The sequence below is a fragment of the Geotrypetes seraphini genome, chromosome 3, assembly GCF_902459505.1.
Source record: "Geotrypetes seraphini chromosome 3, aGeoSer1.1, whole genome shotgun sequence".
NCBI classification, from domain to species: Eukaryota; Metazoa; Chordata; class Amphibia; order Gymnophiona; family Dermophiidae; genus Geotrypetes; species Geotrypetes seraphini.
The window spans coordinates 103,718,840-103,724,839 of NC_047086.1; positions in this window are offsets into that span (position 1 = coordinate 103,718,840).

Below are 6,000 nucleotides of genomic sequence, written 5' to 3' on the forward strand. Positions count from 1 at the left end.
ATATTCTGTCGGAGCATCTTGCAGAGTATCAATAAAATATTCATCTTTTTGGAAGAACCAGCGACTGGGACAACCTTAACTAAGGCACTGGGGAGGTAAACAGTTTAACTGAGCAATCTAGTGTTGCACTAATAACTTCATTTGCTCCAGTTAAATCCCCAGAAGTCACTCTAGATTCGCTTTGGGATCTAGTTTCTACTTTGGGAAATTCCCTTAATCCCCAAATAAAGATCTTAGAGAAGGCATTAAAAATACAGAAAGAAGAAATTAATATTTTGCAACAAGACATTGTATTAGTGAAGACTGAAATTCAGGAAGAAAAGAAGGATTTAAAAATGACTAAAAGTAACCAAGACCTACTTGTAAAAGATAATCTAATTATGAGGAGAAAATTGGAAACACTTGAAAATAACAGTCGGATTAACAATTTGCGTTTAATTAATTTTCCAAAGGTTTCATCAATTTCTCCAAGAGACATGATAAAGCGTTACTTTCTAGAAATTCTTAAAATACCTGAGAACTCTTTACCACCATTGTCAAGAGTGTATTATTTACCTGCAAAGAATCAGGATTCTCAAAAGAAAAATGATGACGGGAAACCACAGGAAAGTTCTCTGGATGTTACAGGCTTATTGGAACAATCAGATAGAGAAGTGGCTCTCTTATTGACTGTAGCTCTGGCTCCAGACAAAGATTGGATTCTTAAACTTTTCTTTAAAAATAGATCTAGAGACTTTCCTGGTTTCCATATTCAAATTTCCCCTGATATCTCAAGAGAGACTCAAAAGAGAAGAAGGGAATTTTTATTATTGAAACCTGGTGTGACTCAGGCGGTTTCTTTTTCCTTAGATACCCTTGTAAATGTGTAATTAGGGGTATCGTATTTTAAAATATATCTTTTTTGAACTGGTTCACTTGACGGTTTTCCTTTCTATGAAGTTCCTTGAAAAAGAAGAAATATCTGCATCCAAGTAATAATTTAAGCTCTCTTTCGCAACAGATAATGTGATTTGATTGTTATATTGTATTATTATTCACTCCTAATTCTTAAGTCTTGGATCCATTTTTGAGGACTAGTGTGCGATTAAGTCGAGGAATATATTTCTTTGAAGTTTGGGTTTATTTTCAGGACTGAAAGTAATTAATATTATGTTTTCTAAATTGCACTTTCTGTACAAGATGATATGCTTGTTAAATAATGTGAAAATTTATAAATAAATAAAATATTCAACCTTTTTTACAGACTAGGAAGTATGTAGCAAGGTCAGCCTAAGATGCTTTTGAGTTATCATCTAGAGCATCTGCTATGTCAGTAGCTATGAGGAAAAAAAGTCTCTGATATAGACGTTCATTTCCAAAATACATTAGCCAAACTCCCATGTTTAAGGGAAGAGTGTTTTTGGCAATTCTATAGAGACGGCCACACAAAGAAGGACAATGAACTTTGAAAACGCCAAGGTCCACACCTCATACTTCAAAGCATTCTGTTAAGCATTCTTATTCACATTAGCGGCAATATGCTTCTGCATTCTTCTGCTTCTGGACTACCATCGCACAAGAAGCAAAAACAACACTCAAAAAGCTCAGGCCTCAATTCTGTGTATTAGGTCAAGCATACCTACTGTTTTCTTCTTCTTAGTCACTTCCTTACTAATAGGAAATCATCTTCATTTTTACTACAGCATTGGCCTTGATAACAGCTAACCTGTCATCAAAAGTACTGTTTTATTATGTTGTCAACATACTGCCATATTATCCAGGAGAGTCCACTTTTAGCTCTCAGGACTTCCCTTCTTCTTCAGGACATAGAGGCACTGCTTCAACTATGGGCCAGATTCTGTATAGGACACCCGGTCTCAGAAGCTGGGCGTCCTACAAAGAATCGCATCTACAGTGAACCCGATTCTCTAACCGACGTTCATGTTACAGACGCCGGTTAAATAATCAAGTTCACTGCAGGTGCGGCCGCTGAGCTTATCGTGGCAAGGGATCTCCCTGCTGCAATAAGTTTAGTGGCGGCACCTGCAGCCGCCAGTTCCCCCCCCCCCCCGAACGATCATAGCAGGAGGGATGTCCAAGCCCTCCTACCAGAACACCCCCCCACCCCCCTCGCCCACCCCTTGAAGATCGTGGCAGGAGAGATGCCCAATCCCTCCTGCCAGAACGCCCCCCCTTGAAGATCGCGGTAGAAGGGATGCCCAATTCCTCCTGCTGGACCCCACCCCCACCCGAATGAAACCGGCAGGAGGATACCTAATCCCTCCTGCCGGAAACCCTCTTTCCCCCCCCCCCCATAGATATCTTGACCCTAAGTCTCACATTCTAACTACATTGTTTTTTAAACTTTGGCTGCTACTTGCTCCTAAATAAATTAACTTTATTTTTGTAACTATTGGCCTGTTTCCTTGCTAGCCAATATAGTTCAAGGGCTAGAATTCAGATCTGCTTACAGGGAACAAAAGTAAATAATAGATTCAGAGTGCTAAAAGAATATTCCATTACATACTTTTGGATTTCTCTTTGCACTGTTCTCCAATAGGAGGCAATAGCACTGTAATCCACTTTTTATACTTTTGTGGACTGCTAGATTTTTGGGCTGTGAGCTTTTTCAAGCAGTGTTAAGATTCCCGAAGAAGGGGGACATTCCCCCGAAACAGAAGCCGTTGAATTCAAAGCAAGCACACATATTTATGGCTTTTCTTATTGATTACAGCTATAAAAGATAAGTACTGTGTGAACTTTCATTATAATTTACAGCTACAAATTTTGTTGAACTCTCTCACCATAGGCTAGATATGAACTATGCACGCTAAATTGTGTTTAATAGCAGTAGCCAAGTTTGAATGTGTTTTTTCATGATTTTTTTCACTTTTGATTTTGTGCACTGTAATTTTTACTGTGTGGATGAGTCTAGGGATGTTACACTATCTAACCCTGTTTGGGTATAAAAAGTGACAGCTAACGCTTTGGTCTCTTTAGTGTTTAGTTGTGTAAAAGGAGGACTCTGCCCCACTTCACTCAATTTAACTTCGTTTATATTTTGGAGTGATTTAACCATTTGTCTTTGGCTTCTGCTATTTTCACTTTATCCAAGAATAATTTTTTTGAACTTGTAATAGTGTGGCATTCTTCTTCCTGGGTTTTATTGTATTTGATATTAAGGGCTCCTTTTATGAAGGTGCGTTAGCGTTTTTAGCGCACGCACCAGATTAGTGTGCACTAGCCGAAAAGCTACCGCCTGCTGAAGAGGAGGCGGTAGCGGCTAGCACACACGGCATTTTAGCGTGCGCTATTCCATGCGTTAAGGCCCTAACGCGCCTTCGTAAAAGGAGCCCTAATTGTTTGGACATTGATTTTCGATGTTCCTTTTTAACTCTTTGGTGCCCAGAAGGGGATTCTCAGCAGCTCTGATTTCCATCTACTGTCAGTAATTTTGGATGGAATTCTGAAAATCCATGTTGATGGGGATCTACGAGACCCCCATCAACATGGATTTACAAAGGGAAGGTCCTGCTAATCCAATCTGATCAGCTTCTTTGACTGGGTAACAAGAAAGCTGGATATAGGGGAGTCCCTGGACGTCGTGTACTTGGACTTCAGCAAAGTGTTTGATAGCATCCCACACTGCAGGTTATTGAGCAAGATGAGTTCAATGAGATTAGGTGAAACATTAACTGCATGGGTTAAGGACTGGCTTAGAGGTAGACTTCAGACGGTAGTGGTAAACGGTATCCTTTCCGATATGATGGAGTTGATCAGCGGAGTGCTGCAGGGCTCGGTCTTAGACCTGATCCTTTTTAACATCTTCGTAAGAGACTTGGCTAAGGGGCTTCAAGGTAAAATTACACTATTCGCCAATGACGCCAAACTATGCAACATAGTAGGCAAAAGCACAATAGACAAAAGCACAGTGCCCGACAATATGACGCAAGACCTACTCCTACTGGAGCATTGGTCAAAGACTTGGCAACTAAGTTTCAATGCCAAAAAATGCAAGGTCATGCATCTAGACAGCAAAAATCCATGCAGGACTTACACCCTAAATGGTGAGATCCTAGCAAGGACTGTAGCAGAACGAGACTTGGAAGTGATCATTAGCGAATACATGAAGACTGCCAATCAAGTGGAGAAAGCTTCATCCAAGGCTAGACAAATCATGGGTTGTATCCGTAGAAGTTTCGTTAGCCGTAAGCCCAAGGTTATAATGCCGTTGTACAGATCCATGGTGAGACCCCATCTGGAATACTGTGTACAATTCTGGAGACCACATTACCAAAAGGATGTGCAGAGAATTGAGTCGGTTCAGCGAATGGCCACCAGGATGGTCTCGGGACTCAAGGATCTCCCGTATGAGGAACGGCTGGGTAAGTTGCAGCTTTACTCACTCGAGGAACGCAGAGAGAGAGGGGAGACATGATCGAGACGTTCAAATATATCACGGGCCATATCAAGGTGGAAGAAGATATCTTCTTTCTTAAAGGACCCATGGCAACAAGAGGGCATCTGCTGAAAATCAGGGGTGGGAAATTTCATGGCGCCACCAGAAAATATTTCTTTACCGAAAGAGTGGTTGACCGCTGGAATAATCTTCCACTACAGGTAATCGAGGCCAGCAGTGTGCCAGATTTTAAGAAAAGATGGGATTGGCATGTGGGATCTCTTCATGGAGGAAGTTAGGGGTTGGGTCACTAGTGTGAGCAGACTAGATGGGCCGTGGCCCTTTTCTGCTGTCATTTTCTATGTTTCTATGTTTACAACCTCTTCATTCATTCATTCAAAATTCACATTTATTTTGTGGAAAAATAATGGTTTAGTGATTTATGTGAAATTTTGTACTGCTGATAATGAGCAGCTTCCAGCTGTTTGTGCAGCTAGAAGCAGGGAGTTTGTGCCAACACCAGAGAGAGCAAAAATAACCCTAGAAACACAAAATCCTTAATTTTTATAATTCTGCTGGGATGAGATTTTAAATTCTACCAGCAGGTGGCATTATTAGGCTTTTATTTTCTTTCTTGAGGCCAATAAACAGAATACTGTGTAGGTGGAAAATACTGTGTATAGTTGAATAGAAAAGTTATTTATATATAGCAACAAAATATCAATATTGCTACATGGAACAAATTACATTCCTCAAAGTACAAATTTGGGGGTCCTTCCACTAAGCTGCGATAGCAGTTTGTAGCATGGGGAGCCCTGCTGAATGGCCTGCGCTGCTCCCGACGCTCACTGAGTTCCTATGAGCGTCGGGAGCAGCGCAGGCCATTCAGCGTGGCTCTCTGCGCTTGAAATTGCTATCACAGTTTCGTAGAAGGGGTAAGTGTACATTAAGGGATCCTTTTACAAAGGTGCGCTAGTGGTTTTAGCGCGCACTAGCCACTACCGCCTCCTTTTAAGCAGGCAGTAATTTTTCAGCTAGCACGCACTATAGCATGCGCTAATCTTGTAAAAGGAGCCCTCAGTGTCATGCAGTCTATAGGTATAAATAGACTGTCAGCATTTAGTGTGTGCTAATTGTTAACATGCATTAAAACTATTAGCATACCTTAGTAAAGGGACTCCTGATTGGCCATTTATTTTGGCCAATCAAGGATTTCCTTAGGCTCCTTCCTTCTGCAAGCTTACTGTCCTCTGGTCCTTATTCTCTCCTCCAATCAACATCTCTCCCTCTCACTCCATGAGTCTAACTTTTCACTTTCTGCCCTCTCCCCCTTCCCTTAAGTGTGACATTTCTCTTTCCCTCCATTCTGCCCGCCCCATCTAACATATCTCCCTCTTTCTCCATAAGTCTAACACTTTCTGCCTCCTGTACACTTTCTCGCTCTCCCCTCGCCCCCTTCTCTTGAGTGTGACATTTCTCCCTCATTTCCGTGTCCCCCTCTCCCCAGTCCATCTCTCCCTCTTGGTCTCCTTGTGCCTTTTTCTGCCCTGGCTCTTCTCTATCCTGCCCCATAATCTACCTTCATTTGCAGCCCAAAGGATGTCACCGGTGGCAGCCAATCA